At 39.3% G+C, this 19376-nt stretch overlaps 1 pseudogene; it reads right to left on the reverse strand.

The window, feature by feature from the left end:
* Nucleotides 1-1221: 1221 nt before the first annotated feature.
* Nucleotides 1222-2136, reverse strand: LOC100351149 (Y-box-binding protein 1 pseudogene; annotated as a pseudogene).
* Nucleotides 2137-19376: the final 17240 nt, after the last annotated feature.

The raw sequence follows: 19376 nt of genomic DNA on the forward strand, positions 1-19376 counted from the left end.
CTTTTTTTTAAAAAAAAAGATTTATTTACTTATTTGAAAGACAAAGTGAAAGAGAGAGAGAGAGAGAGAGAGAGAGAGAGATCTTCCATTTGCTGGTTCACTCCCTAGATGGCCACAATAGCCAGAGCTGGGCTGATGCCAAGCCAGCAGCTAAGAGCTTCCTCTGGGTCTCACATATGGGTGGCATGGGACCAAACATTTGGGCCATCTTCTGCTCTCTCGGGTGCATCAGCAGGAGCTAGATGGAATGGAAGTGGAACAATATGGGATATCAGTTGTCACAGGTGGTAACATAGTGCTGGCGTCAGTCTTTTTTTTTTTTAAGATGTATTTATTTATTTGAAATGAGGAGTTACAAAGAGAGGCGAAGGGTGGCTGAAGGAAAGAGAGAGCTTCCATCTGCTAGTTCACTTCTTTTTATTTTATTTATTTTTTATTTTTGAAAACCTTTATTAGCAGGTGCTTGCAATTTGTTGAGTTTTTTGAAAAAATCAAGTTGTAAACTTTTATTACAAATTAAAAATGAAGTTGTTAAATATCTCAACTTGACCAGATATGAATCAATTTAAAAACCTTTAAAGATGTATTGAGAAAACCCAGGTTGTTTTTTTTTTTTTTTTTTTTTTTAAAAAAAAAAAAAAAAACAAAAAACCACGTTTGTCGCTGGCGCCGTGGCTCAACAGGCTAGTCCTCCGCCTAGCAGCACAGGCACACCGGGTTCTAGTCCTGGTCAGGGCACCGGATTCTGTCCTGGTTGCCCCTTTTCCAGGCCAGCTCTCTGCTATGGCCGGGGAGTGCAGTGGAGGATGGCCCAAGTGCTTGGGCCCTGCACCCCATGGGAGACCAGGAAAAGCACCTGGCTCCTGGCTTTGGATCAGCGCAGTACACAGGTCGCAGTGCGCCAGCTGTGGCGGCCATTGGAGGGTGAACCAACGGCAAAAGGAAGACCTTTCTCTCTGTCTCTCTCTCACTGTCCACTCTGCCTGTCAAAAAAAAAAAAGTTTGTCTTTACCAAAAAGAGACATCTTTAGGTAAAAATACTAAAAACCCCATGCTGCACAGATAATACAGATAGTTCTAGTAAGCTGATCAATGGGCAAAAAGCAAGCACTAAGGTCTTCAGCTCCAATCTTTTGTTCATTTCTTATTGCCGTAATTTCATATTCATTTTTTCTTGTCGAATGACTAAATTGGATGATGGTAGAGATGTTAAGCCGACATTTACTCAGCACTGCCCTGCTCAGCCTCAGGAGCAGACGAATTCTCAGCTGGTGGATCAGCTGCTTTTGTCTCTTTGCCATCCTGTGGTTTAGGGATATCTGGGTGTCTGTGTCGGTACCAGACGGTGAGGTGGCTGCTGACCTTGGGTCTCATCTCCTTGATTCTCCTTATCTTCTTCATTGCCGTCCTCTCTAGGCTGTCTTTGGCGAGAAGGACCTCTGCAGAATCGTGGTCTATAACCCTGATACATATTCTGTCTTACTGGTCTACCTTCCTGGTTGTCGGCACCTTCCATCACTTCTCCCTGCACAGGAGGGTTGGAATACCCTTGGTCGACGCCCATAGGGTCTCCACATGTAATAAGGTGGAAACCTTCGCCTGTGGTAGGGCCTGGCCTTCGGGAGCGCTCTCCGATCCCTCATTCTTTTCCCCACTCTCACTGTTCTAGTAATTCTGCTGGTAATTGTGTGGAGGACCCCCACGACACGGATAACATCTATAATGGTTACGGTCTGCTGCATATTTACTGCCTTGCACTGGAACTCCACCTGGGCCTGTAATATTTGCAGCCTTCACATCCTTTTCTCCTTCAACAACATCAAACTCCACAGTCTCTCCATCTCCTGCACTGCGAAGGTACTTCCTGGGGTTATTCTTCTTTATGGCAGTATGGTGTACAAATACGTATTCCTTGGTGTCATTCCTGTTGATGAAACCATATCCGTTTCTTACATTGAACCATTTTACTGCTCCCAAAGCCTTCCTTGCAATGATCTTCTTGTTTCTGCCAGCAGGTGCAGCCAATGTGAGGCCGCTGGGGCCACCCCTCCCTGCACCGCTGCCCATGGTGCCGGGCTTGGTTTCCGCAGTGCTGATGGCAGGGGTGGCGAGGGAGGTCTCAGCCTCGGTGATCATGGTTGCAGTGATGGTGACTGGGGCTGGCTGCGGCAACTGTGGCTCTTGCTGGGGTGTGATGGTAACTAGGCCCGCGGCAGTGGTGGGGCTGCTCAGGGCTCTCTGGGATCTGCTGTCCGCTCCTGCCACGATTCAAACTCGGTTCACTTCTTTTAAGTGGCCACAATAGCCAGGCCTGGGTGAGGACAAAGCCAGGAGCCAGGAACTTCTTCCAGGTTTCCTACATGGAAGCAGGGGCCCAAGTACGTGGGTCATTTTCTGCCACTTTCCCAGGTACATGAGCAAGGAGCTGGACCAGGAGTGCAGCAGCCAGAACATGAACTGGCACCTACATAGGATGCCAGCATTGCAGACAGCGGCTTAACCCACTTTGCCGCAGTGTCAGCCCAAGTGCCAGCTTCAAGGGATTTTGTGGTTTGACTTCTGCCTGTGTCTCTAGCCTACCTTTACTCCCTGTCCCCTGATACTCCACAGTTCCTGCATCCCAGTGATACTGCTTTTTTATTTTTAGTTTCTCTAAAGGGTTCACAAAATCTCACAATACTGTTTTCTTTACTGGAAATATTCCTCTCTCAACATTCAATATATTAGCTCTTATGACAACTCCAGTTCTCATTTTAAGCCTCATATTTTAAGAAAAGTATTCCTTAAGCCTCTCGTATTGGATGGGACTCATAAAATTCTGTTGTATTCTTTCATAACGCATGTTAGAATGTAAGTATATATTCGTTCATGTGATTATTTGACCAATATTTCACTTCTCCAATAGCAGTCTCTATGAGAACATAAAACCACTTTCACTCTTCAATATTCCCGGTACTTGGAATATTGCCTGATCCAGAGTAGGTTCTCAATACATGTTTTCTGAATGAAGACAATCTCCCGAAGTAGACCATCTGACAGTGTTTTTAGCCACCACCCAAAATGTAGACCCTTGTGTGAAACTTTTATTCCAGGCTACCCAAGAGGTTATTGGTTTTGTTTGTTGCTTCTGAGGAAAAGATTGATCAAAGTCCATGTAGTGTGACCCCATGCACCAGCCTCAGTCAGTCGTAGTGGTTCCTTTCTCAGATGGTGTCCATTGGTATAGCAGGCCCTTGGGAATGAGAGACTTTTCTCCACTTTAGGCCTTCATTTGTTTATATTAGATATTGGATGACATTAGATCAAGAGTCTTTGTTAGATATAAGAGGAGCAAAACCTACCCAATACCCTGCTTCTCTGACTGTTTTGTGTAATGTTATTCTAAAGCACAATCCTTAGTAAGGAAGCTATAGTTAATTGCTGGTAACTATTATTGAGTAGGAATGTTCATTGCAATTAGCTGGCATTGCGCAAGATCTAAACGTTTTGTTCATATAAACTCATGAATACTGATGACTTTCCTTTGATTGGAAAATTCTCAAAGTGATTTGCCACACAGAAGGTTCACCAGTACCAGCCAGGTCTCAGGCTGCAGCTGGGGGCAGCTGTTTCAGACAGCACAATTAAGCCCTTCAAAATGCAAATGCAAAGAACACCTTATTCAATTGAAGCTTCAGGGGAAATTTAGAAAGGCAAAAGCAATCATGCAAATTGGACAGCTGCCAAATAAGGATTTGCCAACATCTTTAATTTTACAAAGAGGACCATTATCAATTTTTATGTATAAATTCCCATCTGCCCCTGGAGAGATAATGACTCCTTTAGGGCCCAAAGTGAGAGTTGTTTTTATGGGGAATCAGTAATATATAAATAATAATGTTGATGCCAAGATACATAGAGCATCTGCTGTCAAACAATTATACTGGGTAGAATTAGACAATGTTAAGCAGTAGCAAAGGTCTAGAATTCTCATTATGCATAGATTTCTTTTTGTTGTGAATAACTGCATGGTTAGAGTACATGGAGGATGAGCTTATCACTTAGCATATTTTCAAAAAAATGGCTCGGAAAAAATTTAGTTTAATATATACAAACAAGATTTAGAAAATAGAAGTTATTTTATACTAATAATTTTTCTTACTCTCAAAATGAAACTGTAAAGGAGAAAATTCTTTTAGTTTACTGTGTAGTCTTCCTTTCTTGAGAAGCTAAGAGAACAAGTGAAAAAGTTTCTTAGTTTTTTATGTCAAGAATTAATTAATTAAGTATATAATCATCTTATTGAGCACCAACAATGTACAAGGTAATGTATTGAATATCAGAGATGTAACAGTCAGCAACACTAGACCAGGGTTCTTATCTTGGAATTTATAATGCAGTGAATATGCCAAACTGTAATCAAGTAATGACACAAAGCATTATAAAACTTCAGCTGTGGCAAAGTTTAGCAAGGAGAAGTTCCCAGTACAGAGCAATAAAAATTGGAAATCTATCTATTAAGTGGGTTGATGTGATCAAGCTAGCTGGTCAGGGAATGTTTTTCTGAGAACTGAAATTTGCAGAGGATGAAAAAAGTAAAAAACCTTGCCAGGCAAAGATGAGGTCATTACGTGAGAGCTCTGTGATGGGAGATTTTCAGGCCTTGTAGGAAGAAATGAAGGAAGGCAGTGATGCTGCGATGGCGCGAGCACATGACGGGGTAAGACATGGCCATGAGGTAGTAGGGCTGGACCATGCTAGGAACATAAGTGCTTTCCCTTAGAATGAGGGAAGATCTTAAAGGGTTCAAAGCAGAAGATAACAAGATGAAATTCGTATTAGTTGCTAAGTTTGATGTAAATCCAATACAGATTGTTAGCATTTATTTGCTAAAATATATATATGGAACAATATATGTGTATGCAGAATAGCTACATTTATTATATCACAATGGTACATTTGAGATATTTTAAAAATAAAATGTGGTATTCTTCTCTCCATTATTTTGAACACAATTAACAAGCTCATTAAATTGAAATTATTGAAAGATTAAACCAGCTTTGCTTTCAAAGTATGAAAACAATCTTGGGCAATGAAGGTGTTATGAAAGGTGAAGACTAAGAATTCTTTTCTGTGCAGTTGAATAAAGGGTATGAATCCAGGAATAGAATGGTGGGGATGAATGGAGGAAAAAGTGAAAAGTATTATGATTAAGTTTGAGTATTTGAAATTACAAAAAGTACAAGGTGGAGGCTGGCACTATGGCATAGTAGGCTAAGTCTCCACTTGTGGTGCCGGCATCTCATATTAATGCTGGTTTGTGTCCCAGCTGTTCTACTTCCAATCCAGCTTCCTGCTCATGGCCTGGGAAAGCAGTGGAGGATGGTCCAAATGCATGGGCTCCTGCACCCATATGGGAGACCCAGAAGAAGCTCCTGGCTCCTGAATTCAGATCAGCTTCAGCTACTGCTGTTGCAACCATGTGGGGAGTGAACCAGAGGATTGAAGACCTTTCTCTCTGTCTCTCCCTCTCTCTGTCTGTAACTCTTTCAAATAATTAATGAATTATTTAAAAAAATGACGTGGTGAGATGTGGGTCTTTCGAGTCAGTGTTTAGTCCAATGCAAAGGAGCTACTTAGGAAGTATAATGAATATGGGGAGGTGATGTTTTTGAGTTCTTCATTTGTTCCTGTTTCCCAGCCCTACATTTCTTCCTTTTGGAAAGATTCCTTTCTACCATGTTAGTATAGGTGGTTTGAGTGGGAATAACCCCACCAACCAGCTCCAGGGGTAGTCAGTCAGGGTATTCCATTGCTTGGGTGACAATGATTAACCTAGCATTGAGAGCCTGTAATCTCAGAAGCTACAATAGGAGTCATTCCTGTAATAATCACTGAAGCTAATGGGAAGTATGTGCTCTTTTTTTGAGGATCTGGGGAGGTTGGCTACTCTAACAGTGGGTTAAAATTCAAGTTTTCTTCTTTGCCACCTGTAAGGAAGAACTTGCCTGAAAATGAAATAAATGAAGAATGCTATCACATAGCCTGATGAATTTTCTAATGCAGTTAAGCTTGTTTGATTTAGGCTTCTATCATCTGAAGTCATGAATCCTCCTTTTGCATCAACATTGCAAGAAAATTCAGGCCTAGATCCATCTAGCCATCTATCTTCTGTTCATTGCTGGAATATTAAGAATAATTGTTAAACATAATTATAAGAAAGCTCGATATGCGAAGTGTTGCTGGTGATCACATAAGCTTGTGCAATGGTGCTATGACACATGGTTCATAGCACAGTTGGGACCTCAACACTTCTTAGTAATATTTATTTGATTGCATATATTTATCTTTAATTGATAAAATTGTATATATTTATTGCAGATAATATGTTGTTTCAAGCTAATTAACAAAAGCATTACATTGTTTATTATTTTTGTGGTGAGAATACTTAAAATCTACACTCAGCATTTTTGAAGAATACAATGAATTATTATTATAGTTTTCATGTTGTACAACAGATTTCTTGCATTTATTCTTTGTATAACTGAAATTTTATGTACTTTGACCAACATTTCCCCAACCTCCTCCCCACTCTCAGCCTCTGGCAATCACTGTTCTACTTGTGATTTAAACTTTCTTAGATTCCACATATAAGTGAGGTTATGCAGCACTTGTCACTCTGTGCCTGACTTATTTCACGTAACATATTGTGCTCCAGGCTCATCAGCGCTGTCACAAATGACAGGATTTCTTTCTTTTTAAAAACTGAGCAGTATTCCATTATATGCATATACAACATTTTCTTTTTCCATTAGTTTGTTATTGTACACTTAGGTTGATTTCATATCCCAGCCATTGTGAATCTTGCTGCAATGAACATGGGAGTCCACACTTGGCAGTTTTTTTTTTTTTTTTGAAAGCTCATTATATTCTCTATTACACTGATTCTGTCTTTACTCTTAGTAGGTGATTCTACCTTTGTCTTTACCCAAAAAATTAAAACTATCTGATGAGAATGCTTTCAACACCCCCCCCCCCAACTGCTTATCAGCGACTGCATACTCACTCATCCTTTCTTCTTTTCTTCTTGGCACCCAAGAAGAGACTTCCTTCCCATGTTCAAGATAACTCTGTCTAGTGCTTTGGTTTCCATTTTCTTTACTTCCGTGTGGACCTTGCATTGTTGTCTCCTGTACTATTAATCTACCTTTTAGTTCTTCATATATATTTATTTTTTCTTCTATTAAAAGTATTTCTCTCAATTTTGTATCCCCTCTGACTTTGCTTTTTTCATTATAACCTCACTTCTTTTTAATTTTTTAAGATTTTATTTATTTATTTGAAAGGTAGAATTACAGAGAAAGAGAAGGAGAATGAAAGATCTTCCATCTGCTGGTTTGTCACTCCCCCTCTTCGTGGAGGAACGACACAGGACCCTGCGCTGTTCTTTCTGTCTGCTCGGCCCTCCCCGGGTTTGCTGCTGGTTCTTCCCGGGTTGGCTACTATCCCTTCCACCTCCGTGGAAGGGCAGTTCCCCCTGGCCACATTCCCCACTTCCGCAGGGGAGCGGCACACCGCCGGCCGGCTCTTCTCGGGGGCTGCACAGGTGTTCCTTCAGCTAGATGTTCCCCTTAGATGTTTTTGGTGCATGCCGTCTCTCTCCTCCTTTATAGTCCTCCTCCGCCAATCCCAACTCGGCTGCCCACACGCCGAGTACGCTGCTCTCCTCCAATCAGGAGCAGGTCCTACAGTTTATTAGCTGAACTGGAGGCAGCTGTGTAGAAGCTGTTTACTTCTCTCCCAGCGCCATATTGTGGGAAAGCAGATGCATAGAATAAATCTTAATTCCAGTAACTTAGTCCAGTCCGGATTGCTCCCCACACTGGTTTACTCCCAAAATGGCCATAATAATTAGGGCTGGGTCAGGCTGAAGCCAGGAGCCAAGAGTTTCTTCTGGGTGTCCCACGTGGGTGCAGGGACACCTGCACTCTCAAGGACATCAGCAGGGAGCTGGATTGGAAGTGGAGCAGTGGGACTCAAACCAGTGCCCATGGGGTTGCTGGCACTGCAGACAGCAGCTCAACCCTTAAACACACTTCTTGAAAGACCATTTAGATATCTGAATTTCTTTACCTCTCATTCATGTTTTAGCTTCCTAGAGTCTGACTTCTGCTCCTAACTTATATCTTCTCGGACACAGTTCAACATCTACCTGTGTATGGCCAGTCTCTCATCTCCCTATCTTCCTTGAGCTCTCTCCAGCACGTGGCATTGTTGATAGCTCTTATTTTAAAAAGGTCTTTTTTCTTATGTATCTTGGACCCTCTCTCTCATTATGTTCCTTATAGCTCTTGTTCTATAGCATACTGCTGAAGACTCCTGACATGCACTAATGACAGAATGTGTATTATTGAACACTGATTTTGTGCCATTGACATTTGTAATTATGGCGTCTCTTTTGGGTGGGCACTGTTGTCATCCTTGCTTTACATATTGAAAAGTTGATGCTAACAAAGGTTATGTAACTTACTCCAGGATATGCAACTTGTATGATACAGAATAAAGATTTGAATTCAAGTGCTACTTTATGTTGTTTTAAGTAATGAAAATATAATATAGAAACAGAAAATTTGCCACATGCTAGGTGAAAAGCTTGATGAAGTTTCTCAGTGTGACGTAACTATGTAACCAGTACTTAGAAGAGAGCTCTCAGCACTCCAGAAATCTCTTCAGATCATCTTGACATTTCAAAAAGGATAATCAGTGCTATAACTTTTAACAACATGGATAAGTTTTGACTGTGTTCAACTTCATATCAATAGAATCATACAACATATGTGTATGATTCATTAATTCATTAATTGAGAAGTGTGTAAAATGCCTCATTTATTTTTATTATACTTCAGTACCTCATTGTATAGATATACTGCTATTTAACTATTCTAAAATGAATGTTTGCATTGTTTCCTAAAATCTTTTTATTATAAACAATGCAATAAATATTTTGTACATGTCTTTTGATAGATATTATATACACTTCTATTGGCAACACATCCAGGAGTGGAATTACTGGGTCATAGGGCATGCCTATGTTGGTTTTATTACAAATTACCAAAGAATTTTCTCAACTGATTTTAGTCTAGTGATTTATTATATTAGATCCTATAGGCCCAAAAGAAACCCAATAAGTTTTCAGGAGAATAAGGAGGTTTCTGTTTGTATACTGATCACATCCTCTCTATGTACCCTTAACCAAAATTTATTTTTATATGTATGGAGCATAGTTTTATTCATTCTGGGCTCAACATTTATTATTACGTTGATCAAAAGTTTTATCTCCTTCATTTACTCAAAAGTCGACTCTTGGCCTGAGTAAAATTCTTTTCAAATATACTCTGTTCTCTTTTTTTTTCTCTATCCAAATGCCATGGGCACATCTACTAGAAGTTGCTACATCGTTCTGGCGCTCCAAATGTGGGTGCTTTTCATTTACCCAGGCTGAAACATGGTTCATGGATACTGACATGGTAGTCAAAGGTATCATAATCACATCCTTTTGTTTAATTTTTTTCCCCTGGGATGGGGGATTTTGCTTCAATTAGTATCACAGCAAGCAATTATTGTGGCACAGTGGTCTCATTGTTGTACTTGTTTGTACCAGCTGACTCAAACCCTCGAAGACCCTGTGTGATGGAATACATACTGCTAACCCAGTGATTTTCTGTAAAGGAAGCTCATTGTGAGGACTAATTTTCCACTGTACACTTTTGAATAAAGTCTCTCTTCATTCTTTGAGAGATTCCTCTATCCCACAGATATGCATAAGTTAAAGTCTAACATTACCCAGCTGAAATGTTATGTGAACATATGCAAGCAAAAATGCCGCAAATAATTTTTTGTGTTAGGCCAACTTGTATTATTTACTTCTTGACCTTGTTACTCATATGCTCCAGCTATCTCTTCTACCCATTTTATCAAGTGAGGCTCACACAATCACCCCAGCACTTATTTCCACTGTTACGTATATCAAGGCAGAGAACAAAATCATCTATGTTTTGTTTTTCTTCCATGGAACTCCCTATTTTAAAAAATGTCTGCATATAAGCATGTGTGTATATGTATATATGTATACACATATATGTATATATAAAATCCACTATATATGTAACATTAAACAATTTCTAAGTAGTCTAGAAATACATAGTTCATGATCTTTCAACCTTTAAGAAAATGAATCTTTTCTGAGAATGAATCATTTAATAGAAACACATTGAAATGCAATACAGAGCAGCCAACATTCAGAGCTGATTGAGTTATTTTTCTATATAAATAACATGGAAACATATGTCTCTAGAAATGAAGTCACTTTTCATCATTTAAACTTTAGTGTAATATCCACATTTAATGTCATTCTAAAAACTGGTAAGAAATAAGAAACTTCATGAATTGATTTAGAATGTGACAGATTAATTTTCTTTCCATATGGAAATACTGGCTCAGGTCAGCCATAACTAACAAAAACCCAGGAGCTTTGATTAAGCTTGTTCAAGGCTAGATTGGGTTGTTTATATCCAATGCTCAATCCCATGAAGTTTATTTATTTCCTTTTGTATGCTGTGACAGGTTTTTAATATTACCTATGTTCAGAGGGGGTGAATCAATAGCAAATAGAAGACATTTCTTGCTACCATGTTGTTCACTTCTGTTACAACTCCAAGTGTTATATCATCTTTATTCCCTATCCTCATTTCAAAAAGTTATTTGAAAACCTTTAATATCTCCCTGTCCCTGCTATACTCAAAGAAGCTAGATTGTCTAGAGCATTTCTTTACATTCTGTTAGAAGACAATATTTTCTTGCTACATTTTGATTCTCCTGAGAGGGAAAAATCTATTGCAAATTAGTAGTTGGTACAATTACAGTCTCATTTGGATCTCTACAGAGTTAGGCCAGGGTTTAGAGATCCTGACTTGGTCTCTTAGTTGCTGTGTCATTATTGTCAGATTACTAAAATATATCAGTTTATTCATTGCTAACACAGCAACTATAATAATGGCCCACTTTTCTTGAAGGAGACATTATTTATTTTATTTTTTTTTTGACAGGCAGAGTTAGACAGAGAGAGAGAGAAAGATCTTCCTTCCATTGGTTCACCCCTCAAATGGCTGCTACGGCCAGCGCGCTGCACTGATCTGAAGCCAGGAGCCAGGTGCTTCCTCCTGGTCTCCCATGCGGGTGAAGGGGCCCAAGCACTTGGGCCATCCTCCACTGCCTTCCCAGGCCACAGCAGAGAGCTGGCCTGGAAGAGGAGCGACCGGGACAGAACTCGGCACCCCATTTGGGACTAGAACCTGGGGTACCAGCGCCGCAGGCAGAGGATTAGCCTAGTAAGCCACGGCACCGGCCAAGGAGGCATTATTTTAATTACTTTAAACACATCAACTAATTCAATATGCACACTAATCCGTGTGCTCCTTGATTTACAGGGAAGATACTGCTATTATCTCAACATATAGATAAAGAAACTGAAGTCTTGAAAGATTCAATTACTTGTCCAAGGAAGAGAGCTAGTAAATGGCAGAGCTAGAAGAACCAGACTACACTAAATTGCCTCTTACTTGCCAAATCACACACTAGAATGAATTTCGCCTAATCTCTGTTCCCTAAATGGTGATATTACTATTTCTTACTGATCTAGCCAGAAAGGAAGACATGGCAGTGAGAATGAGGCATGTATCATAATCACTGTGAATTTTTATCAGTGCTTTACAATAAATGAATGAATCCTTCAGGCAAGATTAAAATTGGAATATTGTTAGAAAATCTGTAAAAGGATACAAAGTGTTCTGAGTGTCATAAATTTCTTGTTTCAAGTAATGGTCATTACAGTTTGTTTCTATAATTATAATAAAATCAAGGAAGAATTGTAGGAATAGGAAAAGTGAAAAGAGGCTATAAGAGAAGTTCTTGACATCCTATTTGTTACAATAATAATTTTATCAATTTCTTTTCTAATTGTAACTATTACTAGTGAAAAGGAAAAAGAAAGAAAGAAAAAGAATGAAAATAAAAGGAAGGAAAAGAAATCCACATTGAGATATGAAGTAGCTGTAAATTTGTCCTAGACAAAAGAAAGGAAGAACATGGTATGATTTCCTAGATTTAAAAAATGATTATTCAATCTTGGGGAGATATTTTTTGAATCCATAACACTTTCAAATTACTTTTTTAGTGAATGCCAGAAATAATGCTAATGTATAATTTCTGTCAACTCATCTTTTTGTGAGAAGATTCACTCCATTGAATAATATATATTCACACAAATACATCTAAGGGCAATAGTGTTTCATAAAATAGTAATTTTAGCTGAACAGAAATTTTATTATTCTTGGCTGATAATCAAATACCTTATTTAATGAAAAATGAGATTTTTAATTGACCAACATACATTCAACTTTTAAATTTAATTTTATTTATTTGAAAGACAGAGTTACAGAGAGAGATAGAGACAGAGAGAGAGGTCTTCCATCTGCTGGTTCACTCCCCATATGGTGGTAACAGCTAGAACTGAACCAGTCTGAAGCCAGGATCCAGAAGCTTTTTACGAGTCTTCTATATAAGTGCAGGGGCCCAAGGACTCAGACCATCTTCTGCTGCTTTCCCAGGCACAGTAGCAGGGAGATGGCTTGGAAATGGAGCAGCCAGAACTCCAACAGGTGCCCATATGGGTTGCTGGTGCAGCAGGCTTGGGCTTTAACCCACTGTGTCGGAGTACCAGCCCCATAAATTCAAATTTTATAGATATATGTAACCAAGCAGAAAAGAAATTAGTGGGCTATTGAAAATAAGATAATTTTTTTCTTTTCTCATCTCATGTGTTAATCATTTTACAGATGATAAAATACTTCAGGATTAAAATTAGCAGTCTTCATACTAAATTTCATATAACTGTGATTATCAAAACATCAAATTTTTAGAAAACAGGAATTTTGAATTTTGAAATAAACTATCATTTTATTTGAAGGCAGAGAGAGAGAGAGAAAGAAAGAGAGAGAGAGAGAGAGTGAGATATTACCCATCAAATGCTTCATTCCAAAAATACCCATGACAGTGGGGCTGGGTCAGGTCAGGAGCCTGGATTTCAATGTAGATCTCCCATACGAGTGGCAGTGACTCAAGTACATGAGCCTCCCTTAGGGCGTATAAGCAGGAAGTTGCAATTGGGGGTGAAACTAAGGCTCCAACATAGGCATTTCAATATGGGACTTGGGCATCTTAACCAATGTAACAAATGCTCACACCAAAAATTTTAATTCTTAAACATTAGACATGCTTTAAGAATTAAGTTTGGATAATCTTGTTCTATTTATTGATTGACTGACCAATTAGAAAATAAGACCTGTGCCGGTGTTGTGGTTTAGCCACCACCTATAATGCATATTTGGGGCCCCATATATATAAAATCCAGGTCCCTGCTTATGCGCCTGAGAAAGCATTGGAAGAGGCTAGATGCTTGGGCCCCTACACCCACGTAGGAGACCTGGAAGAAGCTCGTGGATCCGTTATTTAGGCTGGCCCAGCCCCAGATGTTGCAGCCATTTGGGGAGTGAATCTCTTTTTTTCTCTGTAACTCTGATTTTCAAATAAATAATAAATCTTTTTAAAAAATACCATTAGTTTTTGCTTTATTACTTGTTTTATTTTTAAAGAAAATGATTTATTTGTTTATTTGAAAATCATCTGATATTTCATTCCTCGAATGGCTGTAATGACCAGAACTGGGCCAGCGTGAAGCCAGGAGCCAGGAGCTTCTTCCAGGTCTCCCTCTTGGGTAGCAGGGGTCCAACCACTTGAGCCATCTTTGGCTAATTTCCCAGGCTAGTAGGAGGAAGCTCTATTGGAAGTGGATTATCCAGTACTTTAACTAGTGCCTGTGCTGGATGCCTGTGTTGCAGGTTGTGGTTGAACCTGCTATGCCATAACATTGGTCCCTATTGCTTGCTTTTAATGGTGGGAAGGAATCTTATCAAAAGCAAAAGTTGCTTAAATAATTATGATTGCTATAAAGTTATTCTACTTGACTAATTTCTGCTTTTAAAACATTTGTAAAGAAAGAGAAATTCAGACATTCTTCCTGTTTGTTTATTTATTAGTTTCCACCACGCAAAACCCCATGAATTGGTGTGCTCATGGAAAAAACATTTTTAACAAATTGGTTTATGTGCTATAAATATATAATATGTACAATTAAAAATTAGATTCATGAATAAAATTATTGTAGTCAGTAAAACATAATTTTTAATTTTCTTTGAGACAAATTAATCACCAGTACTTTAAATATCCTCAGAGATAAAGTAAAAATTCTAATTCAATGGTTTCACATGTCTATTATGTACCGGTGCTCTTCTTAGCATTTCCAGATTTCTACCCATTTATTCCTCATCACAAACCTGTGGCAGTAGTTATTTATCATCCTTCTTTTACAACGGGAAACTTGATGTCCACAATGGTTAAGTAGCATATCCAGGGTCACATAGCTAATAAATAATTACTGATAAAATATTTAGGTAACTTGTTTCTTCTAGTCTGTCCTAAAGACTAGAGATACAAATGTGAACAAAAACCAAAAGGGAATAAAGAGTACTGAGGCTTTGTAATTTTAGTGATGGTGGCTGGAAAATTTTCACTGGAAGGGTGACTTGGGGAAAGGTATCAGTGAAAAAGAAATTTCTCTACTATGTGAAATGAAGGCAAATTGTCAGTTATAGATCCTATTAGAGAAAAATTATTTAGTGAAAAGACAAATTTGATTGATGATTAAATATAAAATGTTAACACCAACCACACTGTTGGTAAAGGGTATCTTTGCCCCTCAGGTGCTCCGTCTAATGTTCACTTTCCTCTGAACATTTAGGAGCTTCAGAGTTTCTGTTACTTTAGTGAACTGCCTTGTCCTCTGGCTTCTTGTTTGATGTGGCCAGTGGGAACCTCAGAAGGAGTGAAGGGAAGAAGAAGAGATAGATTTGTTCTCTGGCTGCCTCCCTGAAGTATATCATAGTCTGGTTACATTATTCTATCAAATGTTGTGACTTTGATCAGGTATCTCCCTCTAGGACTGTGTCTCTCATGTATGGTAGCTGTTCCTTTCCCACATACTTCAGGCTCAGAATGAGTCAAAATGTCCTCATAATTGGGACCTATGCACGCTATCCTTTACGGTTTCTTCAAACTCCACAGATTTCCTTGGAAAGAGTCTTTTTAAAAAAGTTTTTTATTTATTTGAAGTGGAGAGAGAGAAAGAGAAAGAGATCCATCCACTGTCGCTCCCCAAATGCCTGCAACAACTGGAGCTGGTCAGGTCCAAGCCAGGAACCAGGAACTCCATCTGGGTCTCCCACATAAATGGCAGGGACTGAAGTATCGATCCATCAACCACTGCTTCCCAAGATGTGCATTAGCAGGAAGCTGGATGGGAAATAGAGGCAGCAATGAATTCCAGGCACTGTGATATGGGATGTGGGTCCAAGTGCTGGTTTGACTCTCTGTGCCATATCATCTGCCACAGAAAGAGTCCTTATTAAATTCTATACAGATTACCTAGTTTGAACGTGGTTTCTGTTTCCTTAAGTGTTCCTGAGTGATGCAATTGGCTTTCTAAATCTTCACTGGCGTTTAAGGTAGAACATGTTTGATTGTTCCTTTAAAATTCCATTAGTCTTCCTTTTGAGGAGCAATTTGTCTCCTACATTTCCTAAAATGGCTCTCTGAAAGTAAAAATACCATTTATTTTTTAAATGGCCACCTATCTGAACACTTTGAATTTTCTTGTCACCATAACTTGTTTCAAACCAATGAAACTGTGCAGAAGTGTGCATTTATTAGATATCCCTTTTAAAATTAAGATATTTATAATTTATTCTGATATCCCTTTAATTTTAACCTTCTTTGTTCTTAGAGCCATTTAGGCAGTGTTCAGTGATAAGATTATTCCCAGGACACTGTGGATGGACATTTAAAAATTTATTTATTTTCATTTTTTATTTGAAAGATGCTGAAATATCCTCCATCCACTGGTTCATTGCCCAAATTCTCACAACAGCCAGGACTGGACCAGGCAGAAGGCAGGAGTCTGGAATACCATCTGGGTCTCCTATCTGGGTGACAGGGACCCAAGTATTTGAGGCATCATCTGCTGGGTCCCAGGGTGCACTTTAGCAGGAAGCTGGATTGGAAGTGGAGACACATGGACTTGAAGCAGGCCCTCTGGAATTGGGATGTATGTGTCCCAAGTGGTGACTTAACTGCTGCAGTTCATGCCTGTCCCTGGACATTGTTGATGCAAAGAAGTGTTCAGATAGGTGGCCATTTAAAAAATAAATGGTATTTTTACTTTCAGAGAGCCATTTTAGGAAATGTTAGGAGACAATTGCTCCTCAAAAGGAAGACTAATGGAATTTTAAAGGAACAATCAAACATGTTCTACCATAAACGCCATTAAAGTGTAAAATATTGAAAAAGTGATTTTAAGTATATGGATTATAGGACCACTTAACTCAGAGGTTACATGTATGGGCCCTGGAGGCAGAATACTTGGGGTTGAATTCCTGCTTTGTTTCTCATTTGCTGGATGACCTTGATCAGGTTTATTATCTTCATTGTAACTCAGCTTCATCATCCATGCAATGGGATTAATTTACCTCCAAGGATTATTGTGGTGAATAAACAAGTTAATACATGAAAAGCAGTTAGAACAGTGCTTGACATCTAATAAGCAACAAGGAAAATATTATTTAGAGATGTATAAACACTAATCTAAGTTTAAACTCCTAATACTTATGGTTCCTATATAATACAAAACTAATACAAATGTACAAAACTAAAGAACAGTAAAATATAAATTAGAACCATTAATTTAGTATGCTAGATCATGTTTGGCTGAAAGGAAAATTGTCTCCTGTTATGTGAGTACCAGCTATTTTAGCATAGAATCCTTTGACTTTGATATGCCCATGACATATTTTATGATGACTCAATTTTACAGCCTTTTTTTTTTAAAAATTTAGAAGATAAGGAGATCTTGTGTAGCTTGCCATGGTGTCATTGCATCTTCACTTGGTACAGATTCATCACTTGTGTTCTTTTTCTCTTTAAGCAGTGACTAGTAAAGCAGTACTCCTTTAAAAAGTATGATCATAAATACAAACAGAGAGACTGGTAATAAAATTGAGTGGCAGTATTCAGTGATAAAATTATTCAAATAACCTACAATCTTTTTTTAAAGATTTATTTATTTATTTGAAAGACAGAGTTACAGAGAGAGAGAGACGGAGGAGAGAGACGGAGTTGTGGAGGAGAGAGAGAGAGGGAGAGAGAGAGATATCTTCCATGCACTGGTTCATTCCCAAAATGGTTACAATGGCCAGAGTTGGAGCCAGGATCTTCATCTGGATCTCCCACATGGGTGCAGGGGCTGGAGCCCTTGGACCATCCTCTGCTGTTTTCCCAGAAGCATTAGCAGGGAGCTGGGTCAGAAGTAGAGCAGCTGCAACTTGAGCAGGCTCCCATATGGGATGCTGGTGACTCAGACTGGGGTTTAACCCACTAGTGCTACAGCCCCAGCCCCCCACGATGTCTTTTTAACATTGTATCATTTTAAAGAATTCAAAGTAAACTCATGACATTAAAAAAGAATTCACAGAAAACTCTTCAGACCTGGGAGGAAGTTTCCAAAGATCAGTTTGAGAGACAATGGTTTGCCATAGGTATCCTTTAAATTATTGAAATTTTTTCTTTTCTTTCTTTCTTTTTTTTTTAAGGGAAAAGGTTTATTGGTGGGGAAACCAGACAGCTGGAGGGAAGGGGCAAAGAGCGAAAAGAGAGAGAAGGAGAGCATAAGAGAGAGAGCGAGAGAGAGAGAGAGAGAAAGAGAAATCAAGAAAGAGCGAGAGAAAGCAAGGGAGAGACAGCCACGTGTTCAGGAACAAGTCCTCTTAAAACTTTGCCAGGGGGCGGGCTGGGAAGCAGGAGCAGCGAATCCCAGCCGGGTCGGGGTAGAGCTGACACCAGTGGTTGGGCCATGGGCTTAGGACCAAAGCCTGCAGGGCTTCAGATGGTGAGGCAAGATGGCACCACATAGACTGCACCATTTTACTAACACTCTCCCCTTTTGTTTTTTATAAAGCAAGATTTGTATGGGATTCCCTTAGCTCCAAAAGTCCAGGAGGGGTAGAGGGATGATCTCTCTTTCGAGCCATGTCCTGCTGACATGGGGAGACGAGGCACTTTCTGCTGGCATGGGGCGAGGTCTCAAGCCAGTGTCTCCTGGGAGATGAGCTGAGTGTATCCCTGAAGCAGCATTTAGTCGACCACCTGGTTGGTGAAGGCCTTGGTTCGTTCCATTATCACCTCTTGTAAACACTTAAACATACATGGTAGTATAAAAGGGTGAGAATAACAACCAATAATCCTAACAGCGGCATTAACGAAGTGATGAGAGGATTTCATAGAGAAGAGGAAATGGGGGGGGGTGGTTTCTGGGCCCTTGTGAAGACTGATGGATGTAGTTTAAAGCTAATCCCAACCAAGACTGGGAGAAAGGACCACTTGTCTCTTGCAGGTAGAGGGGTTTGTCTGTGGAGAAAATCCTGAACAATCATACAACATTAAGTGGGGGAGAGGACCATCAGTACGCACAGGGCAGGAGTAGAGCCACTGATGTTAGAGGCTATGATTACAAAGGAATGAGGCCCCAAGTGGGCTAGACAGGGTTTAGAACAAAGGACAGAGTCATTATTGGAGGACCTAAGAAAGCTGCTGTTTAAACAAGTTAGAGTTGCACAGAGAATTAAAATGTGTCAATTGTTTTCTGATGAACCTGTCCTAATATTTTAAAAATTAACTCTGGACCATAAAATATCAACAGTGTGATAAATCCTTTGCTGCCTAATTAAAACATTAACCAGCAGCATTGCGATGTTGGATGCCAAAAACAAACATGGAATGCATGTATTTCATGTAATCTAGCAAAGAAGAATTATCAACAAGACCAACCAAACAACTGAATAAGGTAGCATTGAAGGCATACAATACATAAACTAATTTTGAATTGTCTTGAATTCAAGGGTGGATATAAACAAGTAGAACATCATGTCCAGTCTCTCCTGGTGAATATGTATCTTTAAAAAATGGAATGATAAGGAAAAAAACACACAATGATCCAAAACAATATTTTTTTACTTAGATTTTTTACTTTTTTTTAACCTGTGGAATATGTGTTAACTATTGAAGGTCATAAGATAGAAAAGAGGTCAAGGGGCCGGTGCTGTGGTGAAGCACTGGCATCCCACGTAGGCACCAGTTCTAGTCCTGGCTGCTCCTCTTCCAGTCCAGCTCTCTGC

This window comes from Oryctolagus cuniculus, chromosome 11, assembly GCF_051225735.1.
Source record: "Oryctolagus cuniculus isolate XC-2025 breed Fujian yellow rabbit chromosome 11, ASM5122573v1, whole genome shotgun sequence".
Classification (NCBI taxonomy): Eukaryota; Metazoa; Chordata; class Mammalia; order Lagomorpha; family Leporidae; genus Oryctolagus; species Oryctolagus cuniculus.